We start from the raw sequence: 15,637 nt of genomic DNA, 5'->3' as shown, positions 1-15,637 counted from the left end.
GTTTAAATCAAGGATGCCTCACATTCATGGCCTACGTCACTGAAGAGTCTAAGCCTAAAGAAATCAAAGACGTTCCTATCGTTTCCGAATTTTCTGACGTCTTTCCTGATGAACTCCCTGGTATTCCTCCCGATCGTGAAGTAGAGTTTAGGATCGATCTGGTTCCCGGTACTGCTCTAATTTTCAAAGCTCCATGTTGCTTAGCGCCGACCGAAATGAAAGAGTTAAAGAAACAACTCGATGAGCTTTTGGAGAAAGGTTTCATTCGACTAAGTTCGTCACCTTGGGGAGCACCAATTCTATTCGTCAAGAAGAAGGATGGTTCCATGAGGATGTGTATCGACTATCGTGCGTTAAACAAAGTCACAATCAAAAACCGATATCCACTCCCTCGTATTGATGACCTTTTCGACCAACTTCAAGGTGCTAGCTTCTTTTCAAAAATCGATCTACGTTCCGGCTATCACCAACTTAAAGTCTAATCTGAAGAGATTCCAAAGACTGCTTTCCGAACAAGGTATGGACATTATGAGTTCACGGTTATGCCGTTTGGACTTACTAATGCTCCGGCCGCGTTTATGGATATGATGAACAGTATTTGCAAACCTTACTTAGATAAATTTGTGATCGTTTTCATCGACGACATACTTATTTATTCTAAGTCCAAGGCTGATTATGAAATCCACCTTCGTACTTTGCTTGAAATTCTTAGAACCGAGAAGTTGTACGCCAAGTTCTCGAAATGCGAGTTCTGGTTACATGAAGTACAATTTCTTGGTCATATCATTAATGTTAACGGTATTCAAGTGGATCCCGCTAAGATTGAAGCTACCTCTAAGTGGGAGGTCCCGAAGTCGCCAACCGAGATCCGAAGTTTCTTAGGTTTGGTCGGCTACAACCGTAGGTTCATTGAAAACTTCTCTCGTATCGCCGTTCCCTTAACTTCTTTAACTCAGAAAAATATTAAGTATGAATAGGGAACGAAGCAACAAGAGGCGTTCGGTATACTTAAACAAAAACTTACCCAAGCACCAATACTGGCTCTGCCAAAAGGTACTGAAGATTTTGTAGTATTTAGTGGCGCATCTCACTCGGGTTTGGGATGCGTACTAATGCAATGCAAGAAAGTAATTGCTTACGCATCTCGTCAACTAAAATGTTGGGTCAAGAGTTTGACCCAAATGAGGAGATTTGACCTAAACGAAGAATATGGAAGATTGGAATCTTCTCAACCTCCTCAGAAACTGCTAAGTATTGAATCCGAGCACACCTTGGAACTCCGAGCAAGCTTTTACTTAGCCGAGTATGAGATTTTGCCTCCCGGGCAAGGTTTACTTCAAATAGTCTTCTTAAGTGGATATCCGAGCAAGGTATGCTTTTTAGTGATTTTTCGAGTAAGGATCACTGATTTGGCATCTCCGAGCAAGGTTCACTTTGTCAAGCAGGGTTGTTCTTCAAGACCAAGTATTTTACTCATCCGAGTAAGGTCTGGTTAATCAAGTCCAAGAAGCCAAGTAATTGGAAGACCGGGCAAGGTATTTATTAATAAATATGGTCCGAGCATACTTGATGAGTTAAGAGAATATTTCTAAAGTTATATCGAGTAAGGTTCTGCTCAAGCAAGGTACAGTGATTCCCGAGTACGCTTTGTGTCACACCCCGATCGTGATGGCGGAAAAATCGAGGTGCGGCGACTAAGTCGTGATTGTTGAGCACAATAGTATAAAAGTCTAAATGCATAAACATAACCAAAATGTCAAATATTACATCAACCAGGTAACATGAAACAAATTGTTTTAATACAAAATATCAAGTTTCCAACAACTCCTAGTCTAGCCTTCATCTTTCTAAGGCCTCTAAACTTGCTAGGGATTTCTTGCTGCGTTATTTCCTGAAAACATGTAACAAACTGTCAACTACATAAAGTAGATGAGTGAATTCATAGGTTTAAAGAAAAGAGTTTTATACACAAACATACTAGTATAGGTTGTAGGGGTTTATATATAGGGTGTACCTGCGGCTAACCCACCACTCCTACAACTTATACTACTATGTTTGGGTATAATTCCCAGTTTTTAAAATGGTTTGTAAGAAAAGATCTCTTGGTTTTCCCACAGAGGTTTTTGTAGTAAGTCAAACATGAAATGTTCTCCTGGGCTCTCAACGGGCTTATCAATCTCCCATTAGAGTCGTATGTGATAAGATTACTCAAAGATTTGCGGTCTCCCAACGGTACATGTAGCACATAACAGTTAAGCATAAACAAGGACATATAGATTTGGGCATGCTAAGTTTACTAGATAAACCAACACCAAAATCCCATTGTTTACTAGTATCCAAGATGATGGTGAACAAATGATGTTGATGATGAATGATGATGAAACCCAATGATCACACAAGACTTGATTGAACTCACGCAAGACTTAAACCAAGACTACCTCGTTCTTGCCATCCAGGACTCAGCTAGGTTCTACCGAGAGTAGGATAGACACCCCAAAGAATCCTGGGTTCCCTTGGTCCCTACCGAGAATAGTATAGGTCCTCAAGAGTTATGGATTTCACCGAGACTAGTATGAAATCCCATGAGTTACGAGTGCCACCGAGAATAGAATACCACTCATGGTCGTGAGTTCTACCGAGAGTAGAATAGACTCTCGCGTCCAATTCAACTCATGATGTTTTGATCTCTAGATTTCCATGCTGACACAATGACTATGATGATATGAATTTGATTCCCGTTCCCATGATGTCAATGTTCACAGAATTTCCCATACTCATTGATTTCCAATGTTCTTAGATCTCCATGAGTTAATGGGTTTTCCCCATGTTCATAGATTTCCAAAGTTTATAGATTACCAAGAAGCTCGTGGATTTCCGCACGTGTGTAGAAATCCAAATGTTTATAGTTTAAAGAATGTTTGCATAAATGATTTTATCCAAACGTGTAAAGTTACCATGTTTAATCCAAATGTTTATAGTTTAAAGAATGTTTGCATAAATGATTTTATCCAAACGTGTAAAGTTACCATGTTTCCACCCCATAGTTTTGAAAAGCTTAAATAGGGGCTATGAACTCACCTTGATCTTGGGTTAGGATGGTGCTACAATAGATCTCCTTAGCCTAGAGTTGGACATATATATATGGTTAACAACGTGCTATAAGTCTAAGAAAACAAGCTTACGTGACCTCGAGCAAAAACTGGGTTTTAAAGACGAAAACAGCTTGGTTCTGGCTTGATTCGATCGAATAGGAACACGTTCGATCGAATAGACACACATTCGATCGAATAGACACACATTCGATCGAATAGACACACATTCGATCGAATAGACACACATTCGATCGAACTAGAAACACATTTGGTCGAACCAGTTGGGAAAACTCGTTCGGTCGAACATGGAACTTGTTCGATCGAATAGACACTCGTTCGATCGAATACGAAACTCATTCGGTCGAATGAGTTGGAGACCATTCGGTTGCTTTCCTATTCGGTCGACCGGACTGGTTCGATCGACTGGTTCGATCGAATGGGCTGATTCGATCGACTGATTCGATCGAATGAGTCTGATTCGACTCCTTCAAGCTGGGCGACGGAGAAACCTACGGGTTTTTCAGATTTTTCCAGATTTTTGACCCAAAATCGAAGTTTTTGACATGGAAATGCTCGGGATTGAAGGGACTATCGATTCCCAGTGATTTTAAACACAAAAGCCTGCATTTTGACACCAAAACAAGACGGTTTTTGACCCGAAAACTCAAGAAACGAAAATGGGTGTTTTTGCTCGATTTGAGGCCGAAAATGGTTATGAAAATGGATGATTTTCAAGAAGATCTTACCAAGAACAACAACAAACAGATTTGTGGACTCGGATTTGAAGTTTGAAGACTTTCTCTCTCTAGTTTCTCTCTCTAGAATGAGAGTGTTTGGGTGGGAAGTGTTGGTGGAAATGAAAGAGATGGTGTAAGAATACTTGATTTTCCGCTTAAATACTCGGGTGACTCGGGTTCGGGTTTAGGCTACCGACGGGTCAAGACTAGTCGAGTTCATAAGTTTTTAAACAAACTGAAACTTTTTCAGCAAAACTTTTATAAAACCATTTTCCGAATAATTATTTGAAATCTTTTTAAATAAGAATATTTAATTTTTCGAAAGCATAAAAATTAATATTTTTCAGGCGTAAATGTCGTTTTATAAAATAAACATTTTAAATGATAAAAGCAGATTTTTCCAATGATATGGGTTCCGAACTTATCGTCCAGAATCCCAAAGTCTATAGTTTCCGATGATTTCACGATCCTAGTTTACCAATCGAATTTCAGGGTGTTACATCCTCCCCAATTTAGAGGAATTTCGTCCCGAAATTTAGAACATAGTATAGTTGATGCAATGATGTTTTAGATTAAATGATCCCATGATGACCACTATGCGCCACTACCCCTAATATTCGTCTTGGATACCACCCAAATCAAGTTGAAGGGGTTTATATATAGGGTGTACCAGCGGCTAACCCACCACTCCCTCAACTCCACTTGGGTGTTTCTTTCGACTCCTATTAGTTCAATGACACACAGGACGACACACTATTTTCCACTACAAGGCATCACCTTCAAGCTTTACATCAGACATATTCATTTCGGATTGAAGGGGTTTATATATAGGGTGTACCAGCGGCTAACCCACCACTCCTTCAATCTCCAATGAATAATTCCCTCAATAACTCTTGAATTTAACGCCTCACAGCTGCCACGCTAACTATGAGTCCCTAATTCCAAGTCTCGCTTCAGACATAATCAACTTGTGCCGAAGGGGTTTATATATAGGGTGTACCAGCGGCTAACCCACCACTCCTTCAACATTCATTGATTAATTCCCTACACGAAGCTTGAGTTCACGACTCATAGTTACACAATAGCATATTGTTTATACACGTATACACCTGTGAACTTGATGTTATTATATTCCGGACTATAATTACGAGTTCACCTTGTATCAATGTATAAACTCCATTGTGTGCGGCTAGAAAAATCGACACGACACCACACACACACACACAACCATGCTTCATGAATGTTAGAATGATGACAAATTTTGGCTCAATGATACATAGTTTACCCCAATGTTTACATGATTAAGTATGCACAACTTGTGTTTTCCAGCACGAGTCATGGGTAGCCAAACTTGGTGTTATGCAAATAAGAGAATATTTATAAGCAAATAGGAACAACATGATACTTCATTGATTGATATTGGTCCCTGATTACATGATTACGATTACATAGACTCCAAGATTTCTAGAATTACAAAGATGATGACTATGCGAACAGATGAGGGTATTCCTCCTTCATCTTATCCTCTCGTTCCCATGTGAACTCGGGTCCACGATGGTTGTTCCAACGTACCTTGACTATAGGTATCCGGCTTCGCTTAGTCTTTTTGACTTCTCGATCTAGGATCTCGACAGGTTCCTCAACAAAGTGTAGTTTGTCGTCGATGTGAACCGTGTCGATCGGGATTTGAGCGGTCTCGTCAACGAGGCACTTTTTGAGTTGCGACACATGAAAAACGTTGTGAACACGGCTGAGTTCTGGAGGCAATTCCAAGCGATAGGCTACGGGTCCGACCTTTTCGATGATCTTGAAAGGTCCTACGTACCTTGGAGCAAACTTTCCCTTTTTCCCGAAGCGAACAATGCCCTTCCAGGGGGAAACTTTGAGCATTACGTGATCGCCTATTTGGAACTCCAGAGGTTTGCGGCGTTTGTCAGCGTAAAACTTGTGTCGACAGCGGGCGTCCTTAAGTCTTTGCTGAATGATGGCGATACTGTCAGTGGTTTCCTGTATCAGTTCCGGGCCGAGGATTTGAGAATCTCCGGTCTCGGACCAACACAGTGGAGAACGACATTTCCTGCCATAGAGTGCCTCGAATGGTGCGCATTTGATGGTAGCATGATAGCTGTTATTGTATGAGAACTCTGCAAGAGGAAGGTGAGTCTCCCAGCTACTACCGAAATCAAGGATACAGGCTCTGAGCATATCCTCCAGGGTTTGTATGGTCCTTTCGCTCTGTCCGTCCGTTTCAGGATGATAGGCAGAGCTAAGTTTCACACTTGTCCCAAAGGCTTTCTGAAATGACTTCCAGAACCTTGACGCAAAAGAGGGGTCACGGTCAGACGTGATGCCCTTAGGCACACCGTGACGGGTTACGATCTCACGAATGTAAATCCGCGCCAGCTTCTCCGTAGTGTAGTCCTCGCGGACAGGGAGAAAGTGGGCAGACTTGGTCAAGTAATCCACGATAACCCAAATCGTGTCATAACCGCTGGGTGTCCGCGGGAGTTTGGTAATGAAGTCCATAGCGACTTCGTCCCACTTCCACTGCGGTATGATCGGTTTTTGTAACAGGCCAGATGGTCTCTGATGTTCAGTCTTGATCCGCGAGCATGTTAGACACTTACCGACGTATAAAGCTATGTCTTTCTTCATACCCGGCCACCAGAAATGAGACTTGAGATTCTGATACATTTTATCACTGCCCGGGTGAATAGAGTATCTGGATTTGTGCGCTTCGTTCAGGATAAGTTCTCGAAGTGGTTCAGAGTTTGGAATCCACATGCGATTTAAGTAGTAAAGTATACCATCAGACTTGGTTTCAAACTTCCGTTCGGCACCGCAAGATAGCATATTTTTGAGATCACCACCAGCAATCGCTTGCTTTTGAGCTTCAAGAACCAAGGAGGGAAGATTGGACTGAATACGGATCGCATGCAACTGGGTCCTTTCCTTGCGACTTAACGCGTCAGCCACTACGTTAGCCTTTCCAGGGTGGTAGCGGATTTCGCAGTCATAGTCACTTAGGAGTTCAACCCATCGACGTTGTCGCATATTTAGCTCCCTTTGGTTGAGGATGTGTTGTAGGCTCTTGTGGTCGGTGAAGATGACACATTTCGTACCGTATAGGTAGTGTCTCCATATTTTTAAGGCAAAGACCACAGCACCCAATTCCAAGTCGTGAGTGACATAATTCCTCTCATGACTCTTGAGTTGACGCGAGGCGTAAGCGACGACCTTACCGCGTTGCATTAAGACGCAGCCTAGACCTTGGCTCGAGGCGTCGCAATAAACAACAAAATCATCGTTACCCTCAGGAAGCGACAGGATTGGTGCATGGCAGAGTTTATGTTTCAATGTTTGGAAAGCCTCTTCTTGCTCTTGGTTCCAAATGAATGGTTCCCCTTTTTGAGTTAACATTGTGAGGGGCAACGCGATCTTTGAAAAGTTCGAGATGAATCGACGGTAGTACCCAGCCAAACCAAGAAATGAACGAATTTCGGTTGGCGTTGTAGGCGCTCCCCATTTTTTTATGGCTTCAATCTTGGCAGGGTCGACATGAATGCCTTCCTTGTTAATGATGTGACCTAAGAATTGAACTTCCCTTAGCCAGAATTCGCATTTGGAGAATTTGGCGTAGAGTTGCTCTTTCCTCAGCAGATCCAAGGTAAGCCTGAGATGAAGCTCATGGTCGGCTTTAGAGCGGGAATAAACGAGAATATCGTCAATGAAGACGATAACAAACTGGTCCAGGTATGGACGACAAATGCGATTCATGAGATCCATGAACACTGCAGGGGCATTCGTCAAACCAAAAGGCATGACTAGGAACTCGTAGTGTCCATATCGAGTTCTGAAAGCGGTTTTCGCGATGTCGTCCTCCATGACACGCACTTGGTGATAACCTGAGCGTAGGTCGATCTTGGAAAAGTAGGTGGCTCCTTGCAGCTGGTCGAAAAGATCGTCAATCCTCGGTAATGGATACCGATTCTTGACTGTGAGTTTGTTAAGCTCACGATAGTCTATGCACATCCGGAAAGATCCGTCCTTCTTCTTGACGAAGAGGACTGGAGCTCCCCATGGAGACGAACTAGGGCGAATAAAACCCTTGTCCAGTAGTTCCTGCAGCTGGCTCGATAATTCCTGCATTTCAGACGGAGCCAAACGATACGGAGATTTTGCCACGGGGGTTGCACCGGGAACTAACTCGATGTGGAATTTGACTTGTCGGCTAGGAGGAAGTCCGGGTAAGTCTTTAGGAAAAACGTCTGGAAATTCACGCACGACGGGGACATCAGAGAGCTTCTTCCCCAAAGATTTCTTGATGGAGACATGAGCTAGGAAGGCGAGACACTTCTTTCGAAGGCATCGCCGAGCTTTAAAGCAGGAGATTAATTTCAGACATCTGCCTGATCTTTCTCCTTGAATAATTATGGACTCGCCAGAAGAACAAGGAACGCGAATGAGCTTCTCAGCACACACCACTTCCGCGTGGTTGATGGACAACCAATCCATCCCAACAATTACATCAAAACTTCCTAATTGCATAGGGATGAGGTCAATGTTGAGAGACGTCTGATCAAACGTAAGCGTGCAATTGCGAACGATTTTGTTCACTTGGGTAGACTCTCCGTTTGCCATTTCGACAGAGAAAGCGGGGTCTAAGACAGAGGTTCCTAGATTAAGCAATGGGACCAACTCGCTAGAAATAAAACTCCTATCTGCACCCGTGTCAAATAGAATAGAAACCCAGAGATTGTTAAGGATGAACGTACCAGTAATGACGTCAGGATTTTGGCGAGCTTCAGTAGCGCCAATAGTAAAGGCTCGGCCTCGGGCCGGAGGAAGATTTGCAAGACGAGGACACCTGCTCCTGAAATGGTCCGTGGCTCCACACTCGAAACAGCTTCGAGTGTTGTTGGGTTGGGAACTGCTGCTCTGTATTGCCAGTTGATTACCTTGAAATCTGCAGCGTTCCGCTAGGTGCCCCAAACGTCCACAGTTCGTGCATTTCCAGCACGGGGTTCCGGCAGGGTGATGAAATTGGCAAGTGCCGCACTTGGGGTGAACCCCAGTGTACTCCCTCTTTGGCCTTCCAGAAGGGGTGGGAGCAGGAGCGACAGAGCTGATTGGGGTTGCGGGAGTAACCATCGCGTAACTGCTAGCCTTACGCTTTTTGATGCGGTTGATCTTTTTGGATGAGCCCTCAGCGGCCTTGCCCGTACCTTTGGCTAGGACCCCAGTCTTAACCTGGTCCTGGGTCAGTCGGGCAGCTAGTTCAATGGCCGCTTGTAGGGTTGATGGGTCAGCCCCGATAACGATTCCACGGACAGTGTCAGGTAGGCCATTGATGTAAAGCTCAATAGCCCGGGAGGGAGGGGTGACCAAGTGTGGTACGAGAAGGGAGAGCTCGTGAAAACGCTCCGTGTACCCTTGGTGATCAGCGCCCTTCATCTTGTGCACCCAAAACTCAGCTTCAAGTTTCTGCACCTCACTGCGAGGTACGAACTCGCGGGTAACCAAAGCTACAAATTCCGACCAAGTCATGGCCAAGGCAGCCTCACGCCCGCGGGTTCTTATCTCGTTGTTCCACCAGGTCAGCGCGCGTTTAGACAACATGCTTGCCGCGTGCGTGACTTTCAGTGTCTCAGGGCACGAGCTAATAACAAAGGCAGCCTCCATCTTTTCGATCCACTGGAGGAGACCAACGGCGCCTTCTGAACCGCTGAAGCTGGTGGGTTTGGTAGCCATGAAGTCCTTGTATGGCTTATTTGCTGGTTCATTTGCGTTCTGAGCTGGAATTTGGTTGGCCCCAGAGGTTCCTTCTTGCCTCAGCCCCTGGCTGATGGCTGTTACCATGCCTGGTAACACAGCCGCGATCTGCTGGGCTATAAGGTTGGCTAGATCAGCGGAGTCCAAGGGGGCGGGTGCACGTCTGGGAGGCATTCTTTGACAAAACGAAAAAAAAAGACGAGCGTTAGATAGAATCAATGACACGCCAAAGATTAAGAATAGAGGACATAGATTATACCAAGAACACAGAATGACATGGCTCAAGAGATTAACAGTTAATATGCAACACATAAGCACGCAGCACGTATATAAGTGTAGACATGTGATTGTGATGCATGAGCTATCTAGAGTCAAGGATCCTAGGTTATAGTCTAGGTCGGTTTCCTAATTCCCTATAACCATTGGCTCTGATACCAATCTGTCACACCCCGATCGTGATGGCGGAAAAATCGAGGTGCGGCGACTAAGTCGTGATTGTTGAGCACAATAGTATAAAAGTCTAAATGCATAAACATAACCAAAATGTCAAATATTACATCAACCAGGTAACATGAAACAAATTGTTTTAATACAAAATATCAAGTTTCCAACAACTCCTAGTCTAGCCTTCATCTTTCTAAGGCCTCTAAACTTGCTAGGGATTTCTTGCTGCGTTATTTCCTGAAAACATGTAACAAACTGTCAACTACATAAAGTAGATGAGTGAATTCATAGGTTTAAAGAAAAGAGTTTTATACACAAACATACTAGTATAGGTTGTAGGGGTTTATATATAGGGTGTACCTGCGGCTAACCCACCACTCCTACAACTTATACTACTATGTTTGGGTATAATTCCCAGTTTTTAAAATGGTTTGTAAGAAAAGATCTCTTGGTTTTCCCACAGAGGTTTTTGTAGTAAGTCAAACATGAAATGTTCTCCTGGGCTCTCAACGGGCTTATCAATCTCCCATTAGAGTCGTATGTGATAAGATTACTCAAAGATTTGCGGTCTCCCAACGGTACATGTAGCACATAACAGTTAAGCATAAACAAGGACATATAGATTTGGGCATGCTAAGTTTACTAGATAAACCAACACCAAAATCCCATTGTTTACTAGTATCCAAGATGATGGTGAACAAATGATGTTGATGATGAATGATGTTGAAACCCAATGATCACACAAGACTTGATTGAACTCACGCAAGACTTAAACCAAGACTACCTCGTTCTTGCCATCCAGGACTCAGCTAGGTTCTACCGAGAGTAGGATAGACACCCCAAAGAATCCTGGGTTCCCTTGGTCCCTACCGAGAATAGTATAGGTCCTCAAGAGTTATGGATTTCACCGAGACTAGTATGAAATCCCATGAGTTACGAGTGCCACCGAGAATAGAATACCACTCATGGTCGTGAGTTCTACCGAGAGTAGAATAGACTCTCGCGTCCAATTCAACTCATGATGTTTTGATCTCTAGATTTCCATGCTGACACAATGACTATGATGATATGAATTTGATTCCCGTTCCCATGATGTCAATGTTCACAGAATTTCCCATACTCATTGATTTCCAATGTTCTTAGATCTCCATGAGTTAATGGGTTTTCCCCATGTTCATAGATTTCCAAAGTTTATAGATTACCAAGAAGCTCGTGGATTTCCGCACGTGTGTAGAAATCCAAATGTTTATAGTTTAAAGAATGTTTGCATAAATGATTTTATCCAAACGTGTAAAGTTACCATGTTTAATCCAAATGTTTATAGTTTAAAGAATGTTTGCATAAATGATTTTATCCAAACGTGTAAAGTTACCATGTTTCCACCCCATAGTTTTGAAAAGCTTAAATAGGGGCTATGAACTCACCTTGATCTTGGGTTAGGATGGTGCTACAATAGATCTCCTTAGCCTAGAGTTGGACATATATATATGGTTAACAACGTGCTATAAGTCTAAGAAAACAAGCTTACGTGACCTCGAGCAAAAACTGGGTTTTAAAGACGAAAACAGCTTGGTTCTGGCTTGATTCGATCGAATAGGAACACGTTCGATCGAATAGACACACATTCGATCGAATAGACACACATTCGATCGAATAGACACACATTCGATCGAATAGACACACATTCGATCGAACTAGAAACACATTTGGTCGAACCAGTTGGGAAAACTCGTTCGGTCGAACATGGAACTTGTTCGATCGAATAGACACTCGTTCGATCGAATACGAAACTCATTCGGTCGAATGAGTTGGAGACCATTCGGTTGCTTTCCTATTCGGTCGACCGGACTGGTTCGATCGACTGGTTCGATCGAATGGGCTGATTCGATCGACTGATTCGATCGAATGAGTCTGATTCGACTCCTTCAAGCTGGGCGACGGAGAAACCTACGGGTTTTTCAGATTTTTCCAGATTTTTGACCCAAAATCGAAGTTTTTGACATGGAAATGCTCGGGATTGAAGGGACTATCGATTCCCAGTGATTTTAAACACAAAAGCCTGCATTTTGACACCAAAACAAGACGGTTTTTGACCCGAAAACTCAAGAAACGAAAATGGGTGTTTTTGCTCGATTTGAGGCCGAAAATGGTTATGAAAATGGATGATTTTCAAGAAGATCTTACCAAGAACAACAACAAACAGATTTGTGGACTCGGATTTGAAGTTTGAAGACTTTCTCTCTCTAGTTTCTCTCTCTAGAATGAGAGTGTTTGGGTGGGAAGTGTTGGTGGAAATGAAAGAGATGGTGTAAGAATACTTGATTTTCCGCTTAAATACTCGGGTGACTCGGGTTCGGGTTTAGGCTACCGACGGGTCAAGACTAGTCGAGTTCATAAGTTTTTAAACAAACTGAAACTTTTTCAGCAAAACTTTTATAAAACCATTTTCCGAATAATTATTTGAAATCTTTTTAAATAAGAATATTTAATTTTTCGAAAGCATAAAAATTAATATTTTTCAGGCGTAAATGTCGTTTTATAAAATAAACATTTTAAATGATAAAAGCAGATTTTTCCAATGATATGGGTTCCGAACTTATCGTCCAGAATCCCAAAGTCTATAGTTTCCGATGATTTCACGATCCTAGTTTACCAATCGAATTTCAGGGTGTTACACTTTGCTAATAAGTTATTCAATGACAAAGAGCTGAACAGAACCATAGAAGAACAGGGTTGCTCGTAAGGAGTTATCGGGCAAAGTCTGATAAATTCAAGAAGACTGAAGTCTACTTGGTGAATATTTTACTTGGTAAAATATTCTTTAAGTAAAGTCTACCCGGAAACTGATTCTCGAGTACACTTCTATGTTTACCAAGTTTGAAGGAAGGCCGAGTACACTGCGTACTCGGAGACTGAAGATTAATGAAAAGCCTACCCGGAAGACTTGTTTTACACTTAGTTTTATTTTTGAATATGTAATTTGAATATGTATTATCGGATAGGGTTTCTAGAAGGAATGACAGTTGTCCTAAGTTGGCAGGCCTATAAATAGAATATTTAGGGCACGCCGCCATATGACACATCAAGAGGAAGATGGACACATGATACGGATAAGACCGACACATTAACTGAGAATATTTTGTGTGTGCCGGCTGTCCTAGGATTCCATATAAAACCCTAAATCGATTACCTCGTTTGTATGATTAACATTATATAGATGGAAATCTTTTGAGTGAATCCTGTGTATGCCATCTATCTTTGAATATTCATTGCAACCGTATGTTTGTTATTGATTCCGCCTTTAACAAACGGTTATCTTTCTAAATATAGTAACCCGTCATTAACTCTCTTGTCAACACGATTAATTTTGTGTGAGTTATGACATGATTGATTAAGATCCGAGCCGAAACGACCATCTGAAGGGACCTGACATAAAAGTACACGAAAAGAATTACACGACTCACGATCTAGAGTTAGGCGCCATAATCTTTGCACTTAAGATTTGGAGGCACTATCTCTATGGAGTAAGATTTACTGTGTATACCGATCATAAGAGTTTGAAACACATTTTCGATCAAAAAGAGCTCAACATGCACCAACGGCGATAGATGGAGACTCTTAACGACTATGATTGTGAGATTGTGTATCATGAAGGCAAGGCCAACATCGTGGCTGATGCCTTAAGTCGTAAAGAGCATGAGAAGCCCAAAAGGGTTCGAGCTTTGCGCTAGAACTTCAAATTGATCTCTTTGGCAAATCAAATCCGCGCAAACGCAAGCAATCAATGAAAACCAAATCTCTGACGAAAAACGAAATGGCACCATTGACTCGCTAGTTAAGGGTGATGATGGTATCCTTAGACTCGGCAATAGGATTTGGGTACCAATCGTTGGAGGTTTGCGTGAGAAAATCTTGAACGAAGCTCACAAGTCGAAATATATGATGCATCCCGGAAGTGATAAAATGTACCACAATCTAAAGGCGAATTATTGGTGGAGCGGAATGAAAAGAGATGTCGCTCCGCATGTTGCGAAATGTTTAACTTGCTTGAAAGTTAAGGCTGAACATCAAAAGCCTTCGGGATTGCTTCAGCAACCTGAACTTCCCATTTGGAAGTGGGAGTTAATTACTATGGATTTCATTACCAAACTCCCGAAGATGACTCGACAACATAATTCTATTTGGGTGATTGTGGATCGATTAACAAAATCTGCACACTTCATACCCATTAATGAGTTGTATTCTATGGATAGATTAGCACGTATCTATGTAAACACCGTTGTAGCTTTGCATGGAGTACCGCTGTCTATAATATCTGATCGAGACAGTCGTTTTACGTCTCAAATTTGGAAAAGCTTCCATCAAGCTCTCGGTACAAAGTTGAACCATAGCACTGCTTATCATCCACAAACCGATGGGCAAAGCGAAAGGACGATTCAAACGTTGGAAGATATGCTCCGCGCTTGTGTGATCGATCTAGGTGGAAGTTGGGACGGCCACTTACCCCTAATGGAATTCTCGTACAATAATAGTTATCACGCAAGTATTCAAACCGCACCGTTCGAGGCATTATATGGATGAAAGTGTAGAACGCCCGTGTGTTGGTCTGAAACCGGAGACAATCAGTTATCTGGACCCGAGATAGTCCAAGAAACTACCGACAAAGTTATTCAAATCCGTGAACGACTCAAGACGGCACGTGATCGCCAAAATAATTACGCCGATGTCCGTCGTAAGCCGTTGGAATTCAAAGTCGGTGACAAAGTACTTTTGAAAGTCTCGCCTTGGAAAGGCGTTGTTCGCTTCGGTAAGAAAGGAAAATTAAGTCCTCGATTCGTTGGACCTTTTGAGGTACTCGAACGAATCGGCATTGTTGCATACCGGTTGCGACTGCCTGAGGAAATGCAAGGGATACACGATGTATTCCATGTTTCGAATCTGCGTAAGTGTTTGACCGATGAATCGTTGGCTATGCCATTAAAAGACGTTGAAATTAATGAGAACTTAAAATTCGTAGAACGTCCAATTCAAATTGAAGATTCAAAAACAAAGAAGTTAAAGAAAAGAACTTTGAAAATAGTGAAAGTAAAATGGGACTCGCGTAGAGGGCCCGAATATACTTGGGAACTCGAATCGGAAATGAAAAAGAAATACCCCCAATTATTCTTGTAAAAGCAAGCTCGAGGACGAGATTAGTTTCAAGGTGGGTAGGATGTAACAACGTGAAAATTTCGAGTTCAAAGTATCAACTTTCCAAAGTATAGGGACTAAAATTGCCAAATTCCAAACTTGAGGGTTTAAATTGAAAATTCTGATTTCCTGACCATCGCGCTACGGGATGAGTCAGAGGAGAGCCCCATCGCGTATCACGATGGGGTACCTGACACATGTTGAAACGTGTGCCAAGTGGCACTGGTTATCGCCACGTGTCACCAAGTGGCAACACTGCTGCCACATGTTGCCATGTAGAGCGGTGCCTGCCACGTGTCGACGCGTGGCAGGTCTACGCTGTGAGTCAGCATACCTATATCGCGATACGCGATAGGTCTGCTGAGGAACCTATCGCGTATCGCGATAGGAGCCAATTTTTCG

This window comes from Bidens hawaiensis, unplaced genomic scaffold (assembly GCF_021521415.1).
Source record: "Bidens hawaiensis isolate Kalapana, Puna unplaced genomic scaffold, B.hawaiensis_p1.1 tig00033868_1, whole genome shotgun sequence".
NCBI classification, from domain to species: Eukaryota; Viridiplantae; Streptophyta; class Magnoliopsida; order Asterales; family Asteraceae; genus Bidens; species Bidens hawaiensis.
Note: the sequence above shows the minus strand (reverse complement) of the source record.